Genomic DNA, 25,252 nt, shown 5'->3' with positions numbered 1-25,252 from the left:
ACTCAATGGGTGCCAAAACCCTTGCACTCAGATTAGCTGCAGACAAGAGCAGAGCTTTCAATGGAAATTTTCAACAAATAGGGTCAAGATCCTGAAGCATTTCCTCAAAGAATTGCAATAGGAGAGGAAATATGTCTTTACCAGTACCATCCTGAACACAAAGTACAACCTTAGCAATGGCTACCAAGAGGTGGAAGTGGTCCAGTCAGAGCAAAAGTGGACCAATCAAGAGCAAGTTTTTTGGGATGCTCAAGGCATTTTGCTTGTTGGCTTTCTGGAGGGCCAAATAACTATAATGTGTTATTATGAGAGAGCCAAAGCTTTAGCAGAAAAAAAACGCCCAAGAAACCTTCACCACAGAGTGCTTCTCCACCAGGACAATGCTCCTACTCACTCCTCTCATCAAACAAGGGCAATTTTGTGAGAGTTTTAATGGAAAATCATTAGGCATTCACCTTACCATACTGATTTGGCTCCTTTTGACCTCTTTTTGTTTCCTAATCTTAAAAAATCTGTAAAGGGCACCTATTTTTCTTCAGTTAATAATGTAAAAAAGGTTACACTGAAATGGCTAAATTCCAGGGACCCTCAGTTCTTTAGGGATGGACTGAATGACTGACATCATTGCTTTAAAAAGTGTTTTGAACTTGATGGAGCTTATACTGAGAAATAAAGTTAATGTTTTTAATTTTATCTTTTAAGTCCACTTTTCCATGAACTTTAAAAGTTCCCTTATATATATTATTAAAAAATCATTTTTAATGCTAATTCAGATTCTCCTTCTGTCCCTGCAATTGTAAGCTGAGGACAATATCTTAGGTTCTTACTAAAATGAAGAGAAATAGACTCTTTCCCAGTTCCCTTTTCTCTCTGGTAGCCTGCCCATTTGTCTGTCTTCTGACACCATTTGAACCCAAGCGGTATCTTTGACATTTATATATCAAGATAAAATAATGACGTATCTGAAACAAAATTTGTGTCAGCTACTTTTATCCCTAAGTACTGGTCTATTTTGTGGCTGGGGTGAAATAAATTGTAGATCAAGTAATAAAATTAGTTAAAAGAGGACTTCGAGGTGGTTTGATGAGCCAAGGACCCTTGCAGAAGGAAAGAATGGACTGATTATTTGCAGTCTCTTCATTGTTGGCTTAAACCCATCAATTTTTAAACTATCAATTTGGCATCATTCATAGGGACAAAATTCACTCCAAATTGTTTCTAAAATGAAGTGTCAGATTCACTTTGAAGTACACACTGGGAATTCCTGGAGTACAAAAAACAATTTGAGAATTATTGATCTCAGGATCCCATTTGATTATTAATTCTATTAAGCTTGGGCTATGGAGTTTATAACAATATCTTTTAAATTTGCTGTTACCAGTGGAATAATGAAAAATAATCTCTAATGATATTTCTGAATGGGAGATTATTCATTATTATTGATTTCTCATCCACTGATTTTCCTCCTGAAATTTCTGAGCAGGTTAAATAAATTGTAGCTTTAGTGAATGAGAGCTCTGAATCATAGGATAAAAGGCAGGTATAGGGCAATTCCTGACACTTCCTCATTTTGCCTGATGACCCATTCAAATAGCAGGGGTTTCCACCCTCTGATCATGACAGTGTCTGGCACTCAGTACTCCTTCAGTTTTGAATGACAATCCCCCCAAATAAGCCTTACCCACCCTGAACCTGTCCTTGTGAAGCAGGCTGAGTAAAGTCCAGGAGGATGTCAACAGTGTAGGGGAGAGGAGCAGAGTGAGGGGCAGGGTGAGAGGAGGAAGACCTCTTAGATACATCTGCCATGGTGCTTGAAACTTTTGTTATTATTATTATTATTACTGTGATATAAACAGATAACATGAGATCTACTATCTTAAAATTTTCAGTGACTGTTCAATATTGTTAACTATATTCACAATGTTATACAACAGATTTTTAGAATTTATTTATTTTGCAGTAACAAACTTTATAACCACAGCCTACTGAAGAGCAACTCCCCACTTTCCCTTCTCTCAACCCCCTGGCAACCACCCTTCCACTCTCATCTAAGTGGAATCATGTCATATCTGTCCTTCTGTGATTGGCTTATTTCACTTAGTATAATGTCCTCTAGGTTCATCCTTGTTGTAGCATATGGCAGAATTTCCTTCTTTTTTAACACCCATTAATATTCCTAGGTGTGTGTGTGTGTGTGTGTGTGTGTGTGTGTGTGTCCTTCATTTTCTTTATCCACTCATCTGTCAATGGACTTTTAGGTGGTCTCCACATCTCAGCTATTGTGAATAGCACTACAGCAAACCTAGGAGTACAGATATCTCTTTGACATCATGATTTCACTTCTCTTGGAGAAATACCCAGAAGTGGAATTATCGGAACATATGGTAATTCCATTTTTGATTTTTTGACGGAACTCTGTACAGTTTTCTGTAGCAGCTGCACCATTTTACATTGCCACCAATAGCACAGGGCTCACTTTACCATCTATTATCTGACTGGATCCTTGAAACTGGTTGAAGGAAACTGTTATCCCATTCACTAGGTGTAAAAGAGAGATTCAAGGAGATAAGGAACTTCCTGGAAGTCAAGGGCACGTTACTGACAATTGACACCTGACTGTAAGCCCCATCTTTCTCTGACCCTGAAGATCACATACCACCAAAAATAAGCAAATAATTATTCCTCTCTACAAATGGCCATATTTGCCTTAACACTTGTTAAAACAGCATTAATTATGGATTTTTGACAGAAGAGCCTACTGAGGATGCCCATGTAGGGTCGATCCTGAAAAAATTGGTAATAGGAACACATGTCCACTGTCATATATTCTGGAGTTTGATAAAGTTCCCATACTACATGGATTGCAATACTGTACAAAGAAAGACACTTCAATTCTATTAAATGTTAAGACATTAGAAAGGCCCCCTGAAGAATCCCTGTGTCTTGGAGTAATCCCTTGACAGTGATGGGCACTGATGCTCCCCTATTTACTGATGCCTTTCACATTCTGTGAGCTGAAGGGCTCCTTCCCTTCTCTGCTCTTCTGCTGTGGTCAGGAACCCTGCTGTTTACATCTGAAACTATCATTTGACATTCATCAACTCACAGCCGGCATAAGACAAAAACTGTCCAGACTGAATGTATCAAATGGTTTCTAGTTTCATTGGCAAGATGCTTTTGGATCTTACTAGAATTTCTGAAAGAGCACCTTGCAGACATGATGCCATTTGGTGAGGACTCTACCTTCCCTCTCACGTTCCTTCAGCCCCAGAACTCTGGCCATGGTTTCTCCTCCCCTGTTCCTCTTCCTCCCACTTCTCCATGGGCCTAATATCCTGTGAGTCTCAAGGTTCAGCATCGTATCATCAGGAAATGCATTTAATAGAGAGACAAGGTTCTAGTTGTGTGTCAGCCACTTGGTGGCTGCTGCTGTGGGTAATATGAATTGCCTTCCAAGTTTAAGGGGTAGTGGGACCAAAACTGTGAGGTTGCTTTGAGGCATTGCTTGCTATACAAAATTAAAGTATTACTGACTCCACAGAGAGAGGGTGGGCACTAGTGTATTGGTAGATGGGGGATTCTAATGACCCAGGAAAAGAATTTTGGTTTTGAAGCCAGAAATTCGTATGTTTAAATCCTGCCTCCAGTAACTTTAGAAAAGTTAGTAAATGTCTCTGTTCTTTAAATATCAGGCTATTTATCGATAGAATAGGTAAAATGAAACATTCCCTACACAAGTGTTACAGGTGCTGAGATTACTAGTAAGATATATACACATGCTCAGAGCCTGTCACAGAGTAGACTCCCAAACCAATGAAATTTTCTTTTTTTTTTCTCATTTTTTTTCTTCGATTAAGGGAAAAACACCAATGAAAATTATTACTGGGTAAAGGAAGTGGGATTGAAAAAGTAGAATTAAACAATCGTAAAAGCCAAAAAGAACTTGGATAACATGTAATTGGAGTACCCATTGTGAAAGAAGGCAAGGTCAAGAGAGGTAACATGATTTGCTCAAAATCATGTACCTGTTCTATAGATATATATTCTATTTTAAAATATATAGGCTGTATAATGTCTTCTGAAAGAAAACTCTTCTTAAATTTTTGCATACTCTAAGAAAAGTGCATATTTTCTGAGCTTATTTTTCTAAAAATCGAAAGGGATTAGAGGTATAAAGGTAATTTCTTGTGTATGATATGCTTACTCTGAAATCAGTATGTTTTTATTTGTTTATTTTTATTTACTTATTTATTTATTTTGAGACAGAGTCTCACTCTGTCACCCAGGCTGGAGTGCAGTGGCACAGTCTCGGCTCACTGCAACCTTCACCTCCCAGGTTCAAGCAATTCTCCTGCCTCAGCCTCCTGTGTAGCTGAAATCACAGGTATGTGCCACCATGCCTGGCTAATTTTTGTATTTTCAGTAGAGACGGGGTTCACCATGTTGGCCAGGTTGGTCTCAAACTCCTGGCCTCAAGTAATCTGCCCGCCTCTGCCTCCCAAAGTGCTGGGATTACAGGCATGAGCCACCATGCCCAGCCCTGATATCAGAATGTTTTTAAAATGTTAACAATGAAGGAACTGATCATATGGTGCAAAAGGCCTCTTACGTCATCAAATTGTGTTGCTGATGTTAATTTCCTGTGGACATTACTAGAAATCTTTTGTGCAATTGCCTAATATTGGTAAATTTTAAAATCTAACTCTATACATTGGGGACAGTTGTGATTTCCATTTTGAAACCAAAAACGAAGTGTCACACAGTTAAGGAATTTGGAAATGTTCACCACATATGGTATTTAATGTACACAGCAAACTTTAGAATATAGTTAAGTCTTCATTTAAGGTCATGTTTTATGAAAGATGAAGCTTTGCAGTTGATTGGAATGGCCTGGGAGACCAATGCAGAAACATTTAGAGTACACAGTTTCCTCAAAGTTGAGTTTCATTTTTATCCAGAGCACAGAACTTAGCAGTCATCCTTGATACCTCTCTTTTCCTAACAACCCAAAATCAGTGGGTCACCTTGCCACATGGATTTTATTTTATTGTATTATTTGATTTTTTTATATTTTTGAGACAGAGTCTTAGTCTGTCGCCCAGGCTGGAGTGCAGTGGCGCAATCTCAGCTCACCGCAACGTCCGCCTCCAAGTTGAAGCTATTCTCCTGGCTCACACGTGGATTTTACATCATAGTATCTCTTAACATTGTCCATTTCTCTCTACTCAACCATCACCATCATGGTTCAGGCTGCCTGTGTCTCTGCCTGGGCCACAGTGTCCTCCCAGGGAATGATCAGGCCGTGTGTCCCCTCCTGGGCTGCAGTGTCCTCCCAGGGATAGTCAGGCTGTGTGTCTCCTCCTGGGCCACAGTGTTCTCCTAGGAACAGTCAGGCTGTGTGTCCCTGTCTGGGCCACAGTGTCCTCCCAGTGACAGTGTGTGTGTGTCCTCCTGGGCCACATTGTCTTCCCAGGGAATGGTCAGGTCATGTTTCCCCGGCTGGGCCACAGTGACCTCTGAGTGTTCTATTCACCTCCATGCTCACTCCCCTCCTGCCTATTCTCCATTCTGAAGAGAAGAGGATTTTCCCTGTGTGCAAATGTGAAGTTGTCCTCACTCTACCCTCACCCCAAGAGCCTCTCCATGGGTTCCCGTTGCTTCTAGGAAGATGTGGCACACCACGCCCTGCAGGACTAGGGACATCTCCCACCTCTTCCTTCCTCTCATCTGCCCCCGCCCAACAGGACTTAGCCACATGTTTCTGCCTAGAATATTCTAACATTCTTTTCACCATTCTTCATCTTCTACTCATCCTTCGGATTTCAATTTGATCTCAGAGCCTCAGGGGGCTTGGCTGATCTTGCTGGCTTACACCCCACTATCAGAGGCTGTTACCAGCATCTCCCACCAACTCCTAGGTTTCAGAGAGTGTGTCCCCATTACATTTTTACATTTGCTTATGTAGTTACACTTGATTCTTATCTCTCTCTCTGACTGGGTATTATTAGTTCTATATTTGCCCATCATCAAATCCCTGGTGCCTAGCACTCAATGGATGCTTAAAGAATATTTGCAAAACGTGTTAATGGATGAATGAATTATGAATGAATGGGTAGTAAGCACACGTGTTTACCTACAATCTGTCGTCTGAGTTGCACCCTGGTGCTGAGCTTCTGCTGGTAGAGACGGTCTGCAATATGTTTTGCTTCTCCTTGGCCATACCATCTTTATGTCCAGTGATTCACCTGGGGTTTGTCATGGGATGGGGAACAGACTTTGTACATGCAAAAATGCCAAATGCCGACAGGAGTGGAAACCAAGACTCTCTCGCCTGTAGCAATCTGTTCTACCTCAACAATTTTCAATGCAGGCTCCACAGCCTCACTGGGTTGCTTTCTATTATCTCAAGGATTATCATTTTAACAATAATTACATTTATGGAAGGGGTGTCAGGGTCCTACATGAAGAACACCAACAACCACCAAAAAGCCTTCCCATGACCTGAAAGGCTGTGGCATCTCTGCTCCTGCCAATCACGCCATTGGAGTTCCCGACTGAGCACTGGTGGTTCCACCCCATGCCTTGAAGACTGATCACCAAAGAGATGCAGGTACATGAGGAGGGGCTCATCAGGCAGACAAAATATGCAGGAAATGAGCTTCCGGATCTGGATATTTCACTGAAAGAGTTCTGTCTGTTGCAAAGCAGATTATTTAATTTATTTTATTTTATTTTATTTATTTTTGAGACGGAGTTTCACTCTTGTTGCCCAGGCTGGAGTGCAATGGTGTGATCTCGGCTCACTGCAACCTCCGCCTCCCAGGTTCAATTGATTCTCCTGCCTCAGCCTCCTGAGTAGCTGGGATTACAGGCATGTGCCACCACACCCGGCTAATTTTGTATTTTTAGTAGAGATGGGGTTTCTCCATGTTGGTCAGGCTGGTCTCGAACTCCTGACCTCAGGTGATCCACCCACCTCGGCCTCCCAAAGTGCTGGGATTACAGGTGTGAGCCACTGCGCCTGGCCACAAAGCAGATTATTTTCATCTGCTCACTGCTTTTATGCCCACCTCAACTGTTAGGACCTGAGGAAGGCCAGAGGACAGGCTGTGTGTGGCTGTGGAGTTAGAGAAAGCACAGAGGCGGTGGGACTTGAGTTGTGCATTGGAAGATATGCTCAATTTGGGTGGCTGGGAGGATAGGGGTCAAAGGTAACAGATTAGGAGCAAAGGCTCAAAGATGAAAATGGGTTATAGAACATTCATGGGTTTGTGCTATTTGGATGCTGGGGCAGATTCATCAGGAAGAGCAAGTGGGCGACAAAACCAGGCATGTGAAGCAGAAGGTGAGGGCTCATGTGCCATGTCACAGAGGCTCCCCCGAAAAGATGTTCTATCCCCATGGTAACTGAATCAAGCAGAGTAAAGAGTCTTCATTTTTTTTTCCTCACTCCTCTAGAGAAAATTAAATTAAATTTTCAATTTGCCATGAATTAATATGCCTTTTTTATAATGCAAACGTGTTATATTTAAACTGGGGGTGCTATCATACAACTATTATCTCTGAAAAGCCCTCGGCCCACTTCCAACATTGTTCATCCGCTCCTGTTTTTAATTCAGCAGAGGTCAATAGCAATTCTCAGATGCCTTCACATGGCCAGCTTCCCTGGAATGAAGAGAAGATCTGGAAGCCTCAGAGAGTAATGAAGTCATTATTATAACCATTTTAATAAAATTTTCAATAGTTAAGCCACCTTCCTGTGATTTATTGTTAAAAAACTAAGCCACTGAGTTATAGGACTGAAAAGGTCAACCAATGAATAGGCTGCACTTAACAGAAGTAATAAAGGAAGAAGAGAGGCTGGGTGGGGAGGAGAGGGGCTATGTGAGAAGCTGTGCTAGGGTCTGATGCCCCCCAGATTCATATATTGAAACCTAATGAGGGTCGAGCACAGTGGTAGGCTGGGTGCAGTGGCTCATGCCTATAATCCCAGCACTTTGGGAGGCCGAAGTGGGTGGATCATTTGAGGTCAGGAGTTTGAGACCAGCCTGGCCAACATGGGGAAACCCCACCTCTACTAAAAATACAAAAATCAGCTGGGCATGGTGGCAGGCACCTATAGTTCCATCTACTTGGGAGGCTGAGGCAGGAGAATTGCTTGAACCCGGGGGGTGGAAGTTGCAGTGAGCCGAGGTCGTACCACTGCACTCCAGCCTGGGTGATAGAACGAGACTCTGTCTTAAAACAATAACAATAAAAGGAAACCTAATGGCCAGAGTGACTTTGTTAAGAGGCCTTTAGTGGGTAATTAAATAACGAGGGTGAGGCCTAATACAAGCAGGAACCCCGTTTTTATGCCTGGCACCCAGCAAACGCTCTTCAAACTTGAGTTTCAATCAAGACCTGTATATGTTATCCACACATATGGTGAAACTCTGTTTATCACTAATTCAAGACTACCATGAAATAAGGAAGAAAGCAGCCCCCCAAAGCCCACTCACAGAAGGGCCCCTGGAACTCCAGAAGAGCCACAGCAAACCTTGTTCATGAAAGCCCTGACCTGTACTGTGCAGGAAGAGGACACAGGTATTTCTGCAGGACTTGGCAGCCCAGCTTGTCATATGAGTTGTCTTAGTCCATTCATGCTGATATAACAAAATACCTGAAACTGGGTACTTTAGAAAAAACAGGAATGTATTTTTTCATAGTTCTGGAGGCTGGAATTCCAAGATCCAGGTGCCAACAGTCTCCATGTCTTATGAGATGTGGCATCTGGTGAAGGCTGCTTTCTGCTTCCCAGTGGCATTTTATTTTTTTAACTTTTAATTTAGGCTCGGGGCACATGGGCAGGTTTGTTATAAAGGTACATCCATGACACAGGGAGGTTGTGGTGCAGATTATTTCATCACCCAGGTACTAAGCCTAATGCCCAATAGTTGCTTTCTCTGCTCCTCTCCTCCCACCTTCCCCAGTTAGCTAGGTCTCAGGGTCTATTGTACCTTTTTTTGTGTCCTGAGTTCACATCACTTATCTCCCACTTATAAGTGAGGTGTTTGCTTTTCTGTTCCTATGTTCATTAGCTAAGGTGTTTTCTTACTGTGTCCTCACATGACAGAAGGAACGGAAGAGCAGAAAGGGTCAGGCAGCTCTCTGAAGCCCCTTTTATAAGGGGCTTAATCCCATTAAGGATGGCAGAGCCCTCAGGACTTAATTACTTCCCCAAAGGACCCATCTCTTGATACTATCACATTAGGGTTTAAGTGCCAACATAGGCATTTTGAGGGGGAACATACATTTAAACCATAGCACAAGTCTAGCAAACCGGATTTTGGAACTCTAGTTCTTGAAACGGACAAGAATATAAAGCACAGGTGAAAGGCTGTGAGCTCCAAGGCAAGGCAACCAATGGTCTACAGGGACAGACAGGCACCACAATTCTCGGCAGAATCACAGAATCACAGAATGGAATGAAACGGTTTGGCAGCCTTTGCTTAATAAAGTAGGCAAGCAGGCTGAGCACGGTGGCTCACAACTGCAATCCCAGCACTTTGGGAGGCCGAGGCAGGCAGATCACTTGAGGTCAGGAGTTCGAGACCAGCCTGACCAACATGGTGAAACCATGTCTCTATTAAAAATACAAAAAATTAGCCAGGTGTGGTGGCAGGCACCTGTAATCCCAGCTACTTGGGAGGCTGAGGCAGGAGAATCACTTGAACCCAGGAGGCGGAGGTTGCAGGAGCCAAGATCATGCCACTGCACACCAGCCCAGGCAACAGAACGATAGTGGGAGACTCCGTCTCAAAGAAAAAAAAAGTAGGCAGGCAAATAATACAGTTCAGAAGGATTCCATTAAGACAGTTGCAATATTAAACAAAAAACTCTTCAATGGGTAAGCTTCAGTTACCCGGAAAGTTCTTCCTTCTTCAACAATGCCAGATGTTCATGTGCATGTGTGTGAAAATGGTTATCCACTATCACAGTTGAATCAGGTTCAGGGAGTAGAGAACCATGATGATGTGTATTATTGGGCAAAGAAACAGTGACTGCTGAAAACCTTCTTGAAATGTCTAACTCCCACTACTGCCTGAGTAGGCAGATTTGCTGGGTGGAATCTTATCCTTGGAGATGAAAAGCACTCACTACTGAGTCTAGATGTCCATCATCCTGAGCAAATGACTTCATTGTCCTGGCCTGGGGATGAAGGTCAAGAGGATGGCAGACAAGGGCTTCATATCATGCTAAACTGAGAATTTATACAGACCTTTTTTCCCCACCATCAAGTCTGTCTTGTGACTCTGCATGAGTGAATAATCTTAGGAAGTAAAATTTCAGAATAATAGAGATTCAGTGTACAAAATCTGCAGAATACACAGTTCCCAAAGACAGGCCCATTCTGGGAAACCTGTGTATGTATATATCTCTTCAATATGTGTACAGAAATGCAAATTTCTGATCTCAAGGCAAATCATTCATTCATTAAATTCTAGCACTAGCTTTTTTGACAATCCTTTGATTTTGGTTCATCTTCTGGGAATTGGAGATGGCTACATATATTTAAAGTACATATGCTTGCATTTTTAGCCCCGCTGTTTAATAGAAAAGTGATTTACAATTCTGGACTGGCAGAGATAGATTCTGTGGTGGTGCAGTGGAGCACTTCCAGATGAGCTGAAAGATGGTTTCTGAGCATGAATTATATGTCCGCATGTAAACAGGAAGACAAGGAAAATGATGAATCATCTCCTACCATGTCTTAGTGCAAAGCTGCAGACTATATAATTTAAAATTTACTGTACTGCCAGCAATACCCATATAATGTGATCATACACAAAGAGCCTATCAAATACATTAAGAAACTAAAGCAATATGAAGGTTTCCTGCAACCCAAAGAAAGCCTATGAATAATTCACATTCCCATGCATGAGGCCATCTAAAGGTGACAATGACGTGTGCAGGGTACCTAACTCTGAGGGAAACTGATGAATTAGCCAAGTAATCTGATTTAATATCAAGATGATATTTTGGTTACCTTGAAAGATAAGCTGCCCCTTCACATCTTTGAAGGTACTCTGTAAGCCTGGGCAGTTCAGGGTGACAGGAATTGTTGTAAGGCTGGGTGAGGTTGTGTGGATTAGGGACCCCAGATTCTGGTGATCCTGGCACTTCCTGCATCTCTCCTACTGCCTTTAATGGTCTAATGGCTGCTTTACCAGGATCCCAACTCACCCTCTATTCAAAGACAGTGTCAATGCATAATCCATCTCAGTACATGCACAGCTGATAAAATGGGGGAAACGGTGGTGGATGGATTTTAAATGCGAAGGGCTTCAGCCTCTCTTGATTTATTTGGCTTTTTTTCATATGTTAATTATAGTCAGGATGCTGAGAGAAATAAGGTTTCAGAGACAGGAAACCACAGCAGAGGGAGGACGCAGAATCACAGGTCATTCACTCCCACCAGCTGCTCCAGATCTGGCCCCACAGGCGCTCTGGTCCTCAGCCCTGCCCTCTGAGACAGACCAGGCTTGGGCAGCGTGGAGGAACCAAGCCCTTCCCTCTCTCCCTCCTGGGTGGTCACAGCAGGGCTCTTTGGCTCCTCCACCCTGAGCTGGGCAGGACATGGAATGGACTAGGAAGTTCACTGTGCCCCTGTCAGAGTGAGAAAAGGATGAGATGGGACCACGGCCTCGTGGAAGGTTTGAGCATGACCTGTCCATTTCTTAATAGACACCTTATTTGCACTAGCCTGGATGAGTGAAAGCTGGCTAAAGATGTACTTTTTATGTTGTTACAACAATATGTCTGTTGATAGCTCATAGGCTTTTATTTTCTTTTAGAAAATATAATTTTGTAAGAAGAGGTCCACCCTACCTCCTAAATAATTAAGTTTATTTCTAATACACATGGAATCTTACTGCCCAATTTACACACTAACATCCCAGAGACATGTTATTTGCAGTTGACAAAAGCACTTAATACTTTAAATTTGACTTTCTGTTCCATCCCATTTCATTCTTTTCATGTGGGTCAAATGATTTGTGCTTCCATGCAAACCAACACTTGAAATTTCCAAGGACCACTCTTACTTAACATGTGCTAGACATAGCTTCAGAGCTCAAAGTTTCTTTCAGATGAAGTAACCCTGCACCAATGCTCCCATGAAAACAAGAGTAAACCCTCAAACTGTCCTTGTCATGAGGTGACCACTCAACTCCTTTATCTGTTTACCTTTGTGCCTTTTCCAAAAAATTTTGAGTGCTGTATTTATCAATGGGTAATTTGAGAGTTCTTTAAAAAAAAAAAAAGTAATCTGTTTCCTTAAAGTGGAGGCTTGTGCGTAATATTGGACTAGGTAAGCATTTCTCTCACCTTTTGTGGGAAGGGTGTCTAAATATGGAACATCCAATTAGGATTAGAATAAATCTCATATTTCTAGTTGTTTCCTTGGATCTTTTTTTTTTTTAGAGAGGTTTCACTTCCACAGTTAAATCTCTACATCAGATTGAATTTAAGCTTTAACATATATATGAGGTTTATAATTAGAAAAAAAAAAAAACAACAGTAACACAAAAAACATGACCTCTGCTCAAACAACAGCAATAACGAACTTGTAAAGTCCACTTTACCCAAGGGCACAATCTCATATAGGACAGGTTCCCACGAATGAAGATGAGCGTCTTCCTCCTGGGACTCAGTGCCTGGGGAGCTGGCACTGATTCCCTGGGCAATAGAAGAATTACCCAATGGTTCTGTAATTTGAAAGGGAGCCTTTTAGAAGAGAGGATCATCATACACCCTCCAACCTCCTTATGGATGAAGGTGGATTTGTGAGAATCTCTGGGCCATTTGCTACCAATCCTTCTCCTTTATCCCTCCTCAAAGCCACGAGCTCCTGAAGGCCCTGCCCTAGTCCTTGGACCAAGAGTGAGCTCTATTCCTGGTACTGGCCCTTCCACATACCTCAATCTTCCAAATCCCTATCTTATGATGGCTACATGACCACACCCTTGATTATGCATCCTCAAGTAAGAGTCATTGTCCAGTGCTTTTCCAGAGGGTATTTAGTAGGAGACCTATGGTAAGATCTGTCATTGCCAAAAGCTGTGGCAGACAGTCTCTGGGCATGTCCGCCGGGGATGAATCCCAAGAGGCTTGCCCTGTCCCTGATTTCCCAGAGTTTGTATTTGTTGTGGTCTCCTCCCTGAGTTAGCTCAGCACTCAATGCGTCCTGTGGGGTCCCTGGAGCCAGGCTGCTCTGGGCTTCTCCTCTGTTCAGATGCTCAGAGATAAGCTCATTGCCAACTGGGTACGTGCTTACAGAACCTCAACACTGCTGTGGTTCGTGGCAGAGGAAGGGAAAAAGAGGACCGACCAGAATGCAGCTGTTCACTGGGCCCACGACTGCCCTCTTTGCAGCCTTTTAGAAGAAGCAGTAGGTATCTAGTATAAGATAGATTCATGCTGTTGTTTGGTTGGCTGGTTGAAGAATTCAGCCTACTATTCAGAAAATTCCTCAAAAGTACCCTTGCCCTCCATATCAGTCAGCTGCAGAGACTTAATAAATCAAAGAACCTGGCGACCCAGAGAGGGGAAGGTGCTCTAGGGTGTTTCTTTTCAAAGTGCAAATAAACTATTTGGGGATCTCATCATGTTGATTCTGGGCCAGCCTGCTTAGGTGGAAGCTGAGATGCTGCATTTCCAAAAGACTGTCTAGTGACACCCAGATGCTGTTCCAGACACCATACTTTTGCATAGAAAGGATAGGAAAGGCCCTTTCTCCTCCTGCCATTATCAATCTACTGGGAGAGACAAGATAAAGTCTATCTCTTCCCTTTAAGTGTGACGATCTTAACTGGCGGCTTCAAGGAAGGAACTCTGGTATTAGTATTCTTTGTTTTGTTTAACCTCCCAAACCAACCGCACACCACAGAGCCTCTCAACTGTCTCTCAGTTCTAGAAATCCACTTGATATAACCTCCTCATGATATGGTTTGGCTCTGTGTCCCCACCCGAATCTCATCTTGAATTGTAATCCCCACCTGTCGAGGAGGGGACCTGGTGGGAGGTGACTGTATTACGGGGGAGGTTTCCCCTATGCTGTTCTCATTATAGAAAGTTCTCATGCAATCTGATGGCTTCAAAATGTCAGTTTCCCCTGCATGCTTTGTCTCCTGCTGCCATGTAAAACATGCCTCGCTTCCCCTTTGCCTTCCACCTTCCGCCATCACTGTAACTTTCCTGAGACCTCCCCAGCCATGTAGAACTGTGAGTGAATTAAACCTGTTTTCTTCATAAATTACCCAGTCTCAGGTAGTATCTTTATAGCACTGTGAAAATGGGCTAATATACCCCATCTCTCTTTAAGTGGAAAGGCAACTGGGGGGGGCTAACATTTATTAGGCTGCTTCTGTACACTAGGAAACAGTGCATCAAGGCTTACAACAACACTACAAGACACATATTTTGTTTGTTTTGAGACTGGATCCCACTGTGTCACCCAGGCTACAGTGCAGCAGCACAGTCATGACTCACGGCATCCTTGACTTTCTGGACTCAAGCCATCCTCCCATCTGAGCCTCCTAACTAGCTGGGACTATAGGCACACACCCCCACACCTGCCTAATTTCTTTCTATTTTTGGTAGAGACGGGTCTCACTATGTTTCCCAGCCTGGTCTCGAACTCTCAGGCTCAAGCAATCCACCCACCTCAGCCTCCCAAAGTGTTGGAATTACAGGTGTGAGCCACCATGCCTAGTGAAGATACATATTTTTATCCCTAGTTTACTGATAAGGAAACAGAAACTTGGAGTGTTTAAGCAATTTGCTAACAGTGTCTATCAGAAGTAGGCAGGCAAGGTGGCGTTTGGAGGTGGTGCTCTTTGAACCCAAGTGTGCCCAACTCTTTCCTCTCCACATCACAGTGGCTGTTTGTTTATTTAATCATTCATCATTCTTTCAGTTAACACAGCACCTGTGATGTGCCAGGCACTAGGCTGGTGAATTCTCTGCAGCAAAGACCTAGAGGTCATGAGAACCCATGAGCACATCAAGTCCTTTTCTGGAGGCTCCACATCAAGAGCACATTTCTTACATCTCTATTTCAAACAATCTGATGTAAAATGGATGCTGGCTTAATGCTTTGGTGAATAAATTGGGTTGCTGAAATTTTCGAGAGCCTTTGGTCTTGAAATCCCCATCATTCTGAACCTAAACACATATCTGAACTGTGTGAAGTGTGCTGATAGTGTCTGTCACCATCTCAAATAAACAGCGACTTTGCTCCTCATTAGTGGTTATGCCTGCAAAGCTTTGAGTGTTTCCAGCCAGCTGTCCTTGGGGGCTTCATGTTTCCTAAGAACTGCTACTTAGAGGCATGATGTGGTTGCTGGAAAAGGAGGAAGTCGATAACTCTCAAAGACCATCTTCCCATTTGCTCAGCCCTCGTGTTACTGGTGAGCACGGAGGAGAGTGGATTCTGTCTTGAAGCGAAGGCCGCTGGCTGGGAAGTTGTCCTCCTTCTGTCCCTGCTTTTCCAGGGTCTCCTCCCTGGCCTGTGTTCAGGCTGTCATGTATCATCTACCGAATGCATTTGTCTCAAGGGACCACATGACGGGCACAGCTAAGACTGCTCCTATGATTTCAATTAATTCACCCAGGCTAAAGGGGAGGCTGTGGGGATCAGTCACGGGGTGGGGGGGTGGTGGGGTTCAAACCTTAATATGTGAAAGTGCCACAGGGCACACACAACTGTAGAGACAAACAGAATGCTCATCTTCTGGCAGGCACAGTGGTCAGACCTCAGATGGCCTCCCAGCTCTGTGTGCGCGGCTTCTTGGATGTGCATTGCCAAGGGCACCAATGAAGCTGAGTGGTTGGATTCTTTTGTATCCACATTGCATTGGGAACTCTTTGTCCCTGCAGCAATTCCTCACTGAACACTCAGGGTGGTGATGAGGCATAAAAAGAACAGGCATCAACTTGGAAACACATGCTTTAAGTCAGGGCAGAGAAACAATAAGTTGCAGCCTTCATGGCCTGGACTACCTCTAGGAAACTGGTTATATGATTTTTGTTTATACATATATGTCAAATACTTGCTACACATTCTGAAATAAAAGTATTGAATTGCTGCTTGCAAACTCTCTTCCCCTGGCCCTGTGTCAGCCCTGACCCTGACCACGGTGGCTCCTTTTCTGAAGCTGCAGGTCTGGATTACGTCTACATTTGGAATCATGCTCCCAGGTGCCAAGTGCACTGGCTGAACCCACACTGCTTGGACCATCAGAGCAGGTGGCATCCTCCCACCTGTGGAGGGCACAGCCCTTCAAGAGCAGCAGAGGATTCTGAGCAAGTGCTGATGTCTGGTCTTTGTCTGTTTCCCTGCCAACATGGTGTGCTCCAATGCCCTTGTTCCTTGAGCATTTTTGTAGAATGCCTTCTGGATCTCCTCCTTGTCCTGGGGCTAAACTTGTCCTTGGGAAGTGAACTCAGAGATGTCTCCTGGATGAGGTCCTCCTGCCTGCTCTGAGGCCTGAGCTAGTACCCCACCTGTGTGCTCCTCAGCATCCATCCTGCTCTTCCGTCATGGCACCTGCCATCTTGCATTCTAACAATTACTCTGTGTTCTCTCCCAGCTGATTGTGATTTTCAAGGTCAAGGATTTTATCCTAGATGAGATTACATATTAGGTCCTCAACAATTGATGGTTTCCATAAATAAATAGGGCATCCATTTCCACTTATACAATAGGTGACCAAGAAGCACTTGCTGATTGATTGAGCTCCGAGACCTCGGTCATCCTCATGCTCCCCAGCTCTCCCAGGCCCTGGGTGCTACGGCATCACACGTCCATACACTTATGGCTAAAGGGACCCCCAGCACTGGAATCACCTGCCCTCTCCCTGGGTTGCTTTAATCATGGAGGAAAAGTTGGTCAGGTTGGAATTCTCAATGTTAATTATTTAAGGCAAATAGAGTCCTTGTTTTGTGAGCATTCTGAAGCCTCATTTATTTTTCATTTATCTTTCTGGAATTCCTATGAGCCTGATGTCTTTATTTTCTTAGGGAATATTGCATGGACATGAGTAATGCATTTGGTATTTCTTTTAAGGTATAAGAAGTTGAAAGCGCCTGGGGAAACTGTCCTGAAATGAGAAAATCAGCATGTTCTGGAATGTGGCTGTAGGAATATGATAAGACTCACTAACGTTTTCTGAAGTTGAAGTTGTCTCCACAGAGAAGAGGCAGGCATGGGAGTGATGGCAGTTTCATACTCGATTGTCCAGCACTGATGAGCCATGTGATGGGGGCAAGGTACCCACCTTGTCTGGGCCTGCCTTTCTCGTGTATAAAGTGAGGAATACCTGCCTGTCCCTGATGCCCAGTGAGGGGCAGCTGAGATGAGGGAGGAAGGGGCAGGGCACTATGACAAGCCCATAGGAGGAGTTTGAGAAATATCATCCCTTCCCAAGTAACACCACATCAATTCATAATGGGGAGGTTTAGATTCAGCATGAAAGGCCTCAAGACAAGGCTGTCCCTTCCCTGTGTGGACCCTGATGAGGGCAGGTGGAAGCCTGGGGTTTCATCACCTCCAGCACAGACACAGAGGAGAGCCAGCTGAAAGCTGCAGCCCGGATGGCGACTTGGTGACTGCAGTTGCGCGAGGGCCACCGGTCCTCTGAGTAAACGGCTTCCGCAGACCAATGCCTCCTTGTGTGTATGGAGGTGGAGAAGAGGGCAAAGATTGGGCCCTGGGATTATCTGTTCTAAAGCCAAAAAGAGAGCCATAAATGTGCATTTCTTCCCCGGTACTGGTGAAAAGGTCAGCAAACACCCTTACAAACCAACAATTCATTTTGAAAGAGCAGGATGTTCACTCTTTGGCTGATCCTAGCATTACATAAACAACATCAACTGGTAACACTTCCCTCTCCTCACTTCCAGAGCGAAGGGGTTGGGAAAAAACATGGAGATGGACGTGAGGGGTGCTCGCTGGAAAAACCCAGTGACTCCCTGACTCGGGTGTGGAATCCTCCTGGCAGGTTTTCCTCCTCATGTACCTATGCCCAGGTGGGGGCTCTCTGCCTGCTCGTTCCCTCCTGTCATGTACCTATGCCCAGGTGGGGGCTGTCTGCCTGCTCATTCCCTCCTGTCATGTACCTATGCCCAGGTGGGGGCTGTCTGCCAGCTTGTTCCCTCCTCCAGCCATCCCACATTGGCCACATCTGGATTCTAAATAATGCTGATGCTGGTTCTGTACCAGGAAGAGAGGAAGGAGCTGGGCTTCTCTGCGGTCTTGCTTTCCTAAGACAACTGGGTCCAAGTAAGAGGAAGCACTAACAGAGGCATCTGGGAAGTGCTGAGACCCCGGGGTGCCTGTGACGTGTGCCAGCTGGATGGATCCAGTTTGGGCAACAGTTTAGCTCCCAGCTCCACTATCGACTAACTAAGAGGGCACTCCAGCCCTGTTTCTTTTTCTATGAAATGAGAATATACCCAGCTTATAAGATTGCTTTAGGATCAAATTGGATGATATAAATAAAGTTGTTAGCACTGTCCCTGGCATCTAACGATTACGGCTGCCTTTTTCTTTTGTCTTTTTTTTCCCCTTTTTGCACAATTACCACTATAATGGTTCTCTTCTCCCTCATAGATAACTTGCTCTTTCTAGGAACTCAGGGTGTCTCCAGCCCGGCCTCCCTGGACAGACCTCAATTTTCAGGTCTCTCTTACCCCTTCCCTCTACCAGCATGTCTTTGCCTATACCCTCAGGGCTCGTCCAGGTGCCTGGCGATCACTTCATTAACGAATTTCTGTGTTTTGCTGACTGTGTCTTCTATTTGCCAGACAACACACTGAGGTTAAATAATAAAAATAACTAATGTTATTGCATAGTAGAATGCACCAGACACTCACAAGTTTTTCCCAGGTATTAATCATAGAATCCTTCCAACACCATTATCAGGTAGGTACTACAATTACTGCTATTTTAAATTTTGCCAGAAGTTATCCAGTTAGTAAGAAGAAAAGCTGTCACTCAATTCTGCAGCCTGGCCCCAGAGTTCAAGCAACTCACTAACACAGTGTTGGATGAGAGAATTCTGGGCACCGTGGCAGGTCACTAGAAAGGACAGGTTTGCTCAGGGAAGACCTCACACACCTCGGGACATCACGCCCCCTGCCATTGACGGCAGGCCTGTCCTAATGACAGCATGAACTTCTGAGGGCCTGAAGGAGAGCAGGCTTGGGAGAGCCACACAGGTTCCCCTTGGCTGGACAACGAGGCAGCCATGGTATTGATCCTTTTCAAGACCTGTTTCCCCGTAATGAATCCCTTTCTTCCAGCAAATGACTCCTCTTCACCATCATTTGGTAGAAAATTGAGAGTAATGAGGTTTTCCCAACCAAGCCAGAGAGGGTGGAGGTTGAAGATAGAGGTGTTTCCAGGCAGCACTTGCGGCTTCCTCACTTGGATGTCTCTCCTGGAAGTCCTATTGCCTTGGACACACGAGCACTGGGATCTAACTGCATGCATATCTGTTAGTGTTTTCAATCAAGGGCCAGGGGTCCATGCCCTTTGACTGTCTTGTTCCTCCCTTTGGCAAGGAAGAATGAAGAAATGCAATCTTAATATTCCTATTCTTGAACCGATGGCAAGTATTAGCAACACAATGATGACTGATGCCCATTGTGGATTCCTGACCTGGCTTTTCACAGTATCCAGAAGCAAAAAGCAATTTCCGAACTCACTGTAGGAAACGATGATGATAATTCATGGTGGTTTGCACTGGGCTTCTTTACACTTAAGAGATTATTTTATGAGGATGGAAACTAGGTACGCTTGGTATCACTGGATCTTTTTCAGTCGCAGCTGAAGAAAGGATTTTTGTTTTTTTTTTTAACTTCAACTTGTTCACAATAGCTGAGAGTTACTAGATTTTAATCCAGAGTTACTAGATTTTAATCTCTAGAGTTAACTAGATTTAAAACTAGAGTTACCACTGCCCATTTTATAAACCCTTAGGTGATAATGAGAGGCACAAAGGAATGCTGCAGAAAGACACATCCATGGAGGCTGAGTTTTGCAAATAAAACCTGCTTCAACATGGAACCTTCCGGTAGCCTTTATGTAAATGTAGGACTTAAGTGGAAAGAGAAGGAGGATAAATATTCTAGCAGGTGCTGCAGAATGCACTGAATAGGCTGAAATGACACACATTTTTTCACGACTGAGACAACCTGTGCATCTAAGGGAAGTCTAATAGTTCTCCTCGGGGATCACATGTATCTCTCACCTATTTTTGTTACCTGAATCAAGATGGCGAACTCTTCATCCAGATCCTCATTGAAACAAAATACAACACATTTCTTTAAGTTTCCACTGGAGGGGACTTGAAAACCGTAACTTCCTGCTGAGCACGTTCTTAAATTTTTGGGGGGTGGAAATCACTGTTGTAAAATGCTCTGAGTGTGTGTGCCCGTGTGCATGTGTTTCTTGGATATTTAACAGTTTAGTAGATGTGTATAAATTATTTAGGCAAGGAAAGAATCTTTAAAGCCTATATATTTAATATGTTCTAAATTCTGATTTAGGAGGCAGAGTGTAGGAGGAAGAAAGTTATATTCTGGTGAGACAGAGATCCAGACTGAGGCTGCCCCACTTTTTTTTTTTTTTTTTAACTTCAATTCCAAGACCTGATTTTTTAATGCCAAAGATGAAAACTTATTTCCCTGACTGTGCTATCTGGAGCATCCCCTCAAAACTGTGATCCTTTTACAATAGGTTTCCAACGCATAATTGCCAATTAAACTGTGCATTTAACATTTGCACAAAGCACTCCACTTTCTTTTGTTGGGGATTCAAGCTTTTAAGTCAGCCGATCAATTCTGCAAATTATGTAAGTACATAGCGCTTACTTAATATTTATTCTGTTGGGCAGAGTGGAATATGACTAGGCAGTGACAAATAGCACTTCGCACGCTGCAGATGGGATGAGTCAGCGGGGTGTCTGGACCTTGCGAAGCCCTGGCTGTCTTTGGTTGTGAAGGGCTCTTCAGATAACTGGGGGAAATGTATGTGGTGTAATGCTGGCAACAGCAAGGAGAGTTCAGCTCTATTTTTGGCCAAGGAAATGCTTCCTTGTCTCTAGCCAGCTCTTACCTAGTCATAATTTTTGCAGCCTCCATTTCTGGATCTCTGTAAATGCTATGAGGCATTCCGGTAGTGAAAGTTTTTGATATTATGGGGTCCAGAGTTCCAGGGCCTCTTTCCTCCCTAAGTGACTGCTGGAAATCAAGGCTTGCTTTGCCAAGTTAGTTAACACTTATAGAGGTTGTTTATTTTTCTTTCTTTTATTAAATAACAAGGAACCAGTAACCAATGCCTGTTTTCTGTATCATATCACAGGAATAAAAAACAAGTGATATGTAATTAGAAATACCCAATTACATGTAAAAAATGTGAATACACATATTCTTAAAAATAAGGGCTACTTTTTTTTTTTTTTTTTTCTGAGGCAGTCTCACTCTGTTACCCAGGCTGGAGTGCAGTGGCATGATCGCGGCCCACTGCAACCTCTGCCTCCCAGGTTCAAGTGATTCTCCTGCCTCAGCCTCTCGAGTAGCTGGGATTACAGGCCTGTGCCATCGCATCCGGCTACGTTAAAAAAATTATTTCTTCTTCAAAATCCCTTTCCAAAAAAAGATTCTCTGGGTTCTGCTTCTTCATTTATAAAAAGATAGTATGTATTGGAAGATCTCTTCCAGATATACTCTGTATATTGCTCTAGGTTTGTTTAAAATCAAACTTGTTTTGTAGTTAGAGTGAAAATCATCTTAATTCTGGCTGTAACTGATTTATTGCAAATTACAAACTACCATACAAAGTTTTGAGGCCCTAAGCAACTATGCAGCCTCTGCAGACAATGCCTCTGATCTTCAGAGGTGTCCATGAATGATAAGCTGTGTTTCTGAAAAGCCTTTGGAGAGCCCAACAGGTGAAGTGGTCTGACTGGTCTGATTTAGGTGCACTGACATTAAATACAACACTTGTATATGTTTGGTGTTACTGCTAGATTTTTTTTAAGATCATGCCAATTGATAAATATATAAAATCTAAAAGTAAAATATGCATCCTCCAAATATTGCACTCTTTCACTACATAGACACAAATGGCATTACAATTGCAAATTCAAAATGTCAGGAAATGCCTATGATTGGGTTTTCATAGTTAAGTTGGTTAACTTGAGTTGCTTGTATTAAGCCCTGGATTTTAAAGCACCAGACAGTCATTAGAACTTTTAAATGTGTGCTATGTGGGTGTGTTAATGTCGCTTTGCCAACAACAATATTACACATTTTCATCTTGATAATGCCCTCATAAAATTCTTCGAATCTGGACATGCAAAGGCCCCACTTTTGTGTCTCCAGCTATGTAAGGGGCCAGCGTGGACCACAGGAGCACCTCGGTACCCTTTCCTTTCCTCCCCTTGCTGCTCATCTCAGCCCTTCCTTGCATACCTTCATGAATGCTCTAGCTACACCTCATGTCTGAAAGAAGACTGGGCACTTCACCTTGGAAGTGACCCCATATGCATTTAAAAATAATGTATGCAGGTGAAATTCACATCACACAGCATTAACCATTTCAAAGTGAACAATTCCATGTCATCTATTTAGTACATTCCCAGCGTTGTGCAGCCACCACTTCCATCCAGTTCCAAAACATTTCCATCGCTCTACAGTAAAACCCCGTATCACATGCATTTTTTTCTAGGGCATGTCAAAGATTTCTGATATCTTGATGAGAAAAGAGAATGCATTGAGAAAGCGGTCAACTTTATACAATCTTACAATTATCTGGATGGATTGGTGAGGGCCCAGGTAGGTGAGGTCATAGTGAAGAAAGGTCAAGTGACTCAGCTATATGGGCTTGGACATGTTGGGAGAGTTTCTCAGTTATGTGAAAAGGTTGCTTTGTGAGCTGTTATGACCCCCGATCAGCAATATGTCTGGGGAAAGAGCATATTCAAAGACAGGAATTTAAGGCTTCTCCCTTCTTTGCTTTCTCTGGCATGCCATGCCTCTGTGCTGCCTGTGCTATGGGACAAGGGGAATGGGTGGTGCACAGGCTTAGAGATGCCAGAGGAGGTTGCTAATTTATGTAAGAGAGCACAGAGGTTCGGAGAACAAGGGCCGAGGACCGGCAAAGATCTTGATGAGATCCACGGTGCTGGTTGATAGAGGCTGGGATATTCTTTGAGGGGAAGACAGAGAAGAAGAGAAGAGAGGGAAGGGCCAGCTGTGTGAGCATGAGGACTTTGGTCAGAGACAGCATAAGGAGGATGTCTTATTTTGTGTTGTGGGACATCCTGCCCTTTGGCTGCTTCTTTAGAGACCTTCATTCAAAAATGTTTACAAATGGAACTCTCAGAAGCATTAAAGAGATGCCTTTCCTTGGATGGCATCATGGTGTGGAGGCCGGCCTCAGGCAAGGGTCAGAGGCCGAGGGTGGTCTGGGGGCATCAGCCTGAGCCCACCTGTGCCTGCTCCTGCACACACAGGCAGGACCAAGAGAGGCCACGGCTGCTCCAGTGCCCACAAAGGCTGGGATGGCTGAGAATCCCCTTTGTGGCTGGCAGTAAGAGGGCATCTTGAGCGTTTTTAGTTAATTAATTTATTAATTTATTTTTTTTTAACAATTCTAGGTTTGGTGGAATTAAAAAGAGCTTCGCCCAGTCTCAGCTGTAAAAGACCTCATGGCGGAGGAGTGCTCCGGGCCTGGAGGCCGGATCTCTGCTGTGAGCTCAGGCTGTGCCATGGGTGATCCCTGGGCATGACACCTCAGGTCTCTCAGCCTTCAGGTCCTCATCACTCAAAGAAGGGAACTGTTCAGCTCTGAAATCATCAGATTTGGACTCTAGGATTTCAGAATCAGGATTCCTCCAAGATTGAAACCATATCAGTGTATATACATGATCCCCAGAGAAATAGGCCAAGAGGAAAAAAGCCAATCCCAAAAGGTCACACATGTATGGCTCCATTTATTTAACTACATGAAATGACAAGATTATAGAAATGAGAATGGATCAGTGGTTGCCAGGGTTCTGGATGGGTAGGGCTTGGAGGGAGTGGTCATAAAGACAACAGGAGGGGTCCTGTGAGGACAGAAATGTCCTGTATCATGACTACATCCATGTCAATGTCCTGGGTGTTACCACTGGAGGAAACCGGGGAAAGGGTACAAGGGCTCTCTCTGTATTATTTCCTGTAAGTGCATGTGTATCTGCAATTATCTCAAAATACAAAGCTTAATTTAAAAAACAGGAAAAAAAAAACCACATTGAAGTTGTTCTTTAAAATGGAGGAATAAGCACTTAGAGAGAAATAATATCAGCAATGACTAATGAAGGACCAGAGGGTATATCAGAGTGGCATTGAAAAAAGGTGCTTATTAAAATGTAAAGATTGGAGCAGGCTATGATCTAAGCCGTCAACTAACACCTGTGACACACAAAATGGAGTTCAGTGCAGGAAAGAGTGACTCATGCATATTCAGCTTATGATTAAACAATGGTTATAACTGTATATATTATGAGTTCCAGAGTACACATATATCCATATATATGGTATAAACACATGCAGGTACACATACTCACACACGTACAGACACACACACACACACAAGGTCATCAAGCTAGTTAAGAGCAGTCCTGGGTTATTGCTGCTTCCAAAGTATGAGCTCTCCTACAGAATAAATCTTGCCACAGAAAAGAAATACACTTTCCCCCTACTTAACCATGCCCACGACCGGCCGCAAGGGTGTCGGCAGCCATGAGACATTTCACCTGCCCATGGAAATGGGGCTCACAGGTCTGAGCAGCATCCCTTCCAATGAGTCTCAGGTTTGCTGTGTGTTCACACTGGGGAGAGGAGGCCGATGATGATAATGGGCTCTTTTGATATCAGAAGCACCCTTAAGTCATTGAATAATTAATTCTTCCCAGCATCACTCTACACAAGGGTGAATGGCTTCTCATTCTATGCTATAAGCTGGAAATAAGCAGGGATCTTGAGTGGCGTGCCCAGTGCCACAAAGAGGATGAGATTAAAACTCCATGACTCCCTCCCCACTTCCCATCCAGGAGACACAGGAGCTGTCAAAGCAGTTTAGTTCCTCACTAATGCATATTTGGCCGATTTGAAGGAATCTCTGTTCAACTTTCCAGGGGGCATTTTGTCCATGGATGGG

General features: G+C 43.7%; 1 protein-coding gene across 4 annotated transcripts in view; it reads right to left on the bottom strand.

Moving 5' to 3' along the window:
- DPP6 (dipeptidyl peptidase like 6) overlaps positions 1-25,252 on the bottom strand; it is a 1,146,878-nt gene that overhangs the window by 658,558 nt on the left and 463,068 nt on the right. The gene's annotated exons all lie outside the window — the stretch shown is intronic.

The sequence above is a fragment of the Gorilla gorilla genome, chromosome 6, assembly GCF_029281585.2.
Source record: "Gorilla gorilla gorilla isolate KB3781 chromosome 6, NHGRI_mGorGor1-v2.1_pri, whole genome shotgun sequence".
Lineage (NCBI taxonomy): Eukaryota > Metazoa > Chordata > Mammalia > Primates > Hominidae > Gorilla > Gorilla gorilla.
This window is presented reverse-complemented; position numbering and strand designations above follow the sequence as displayed.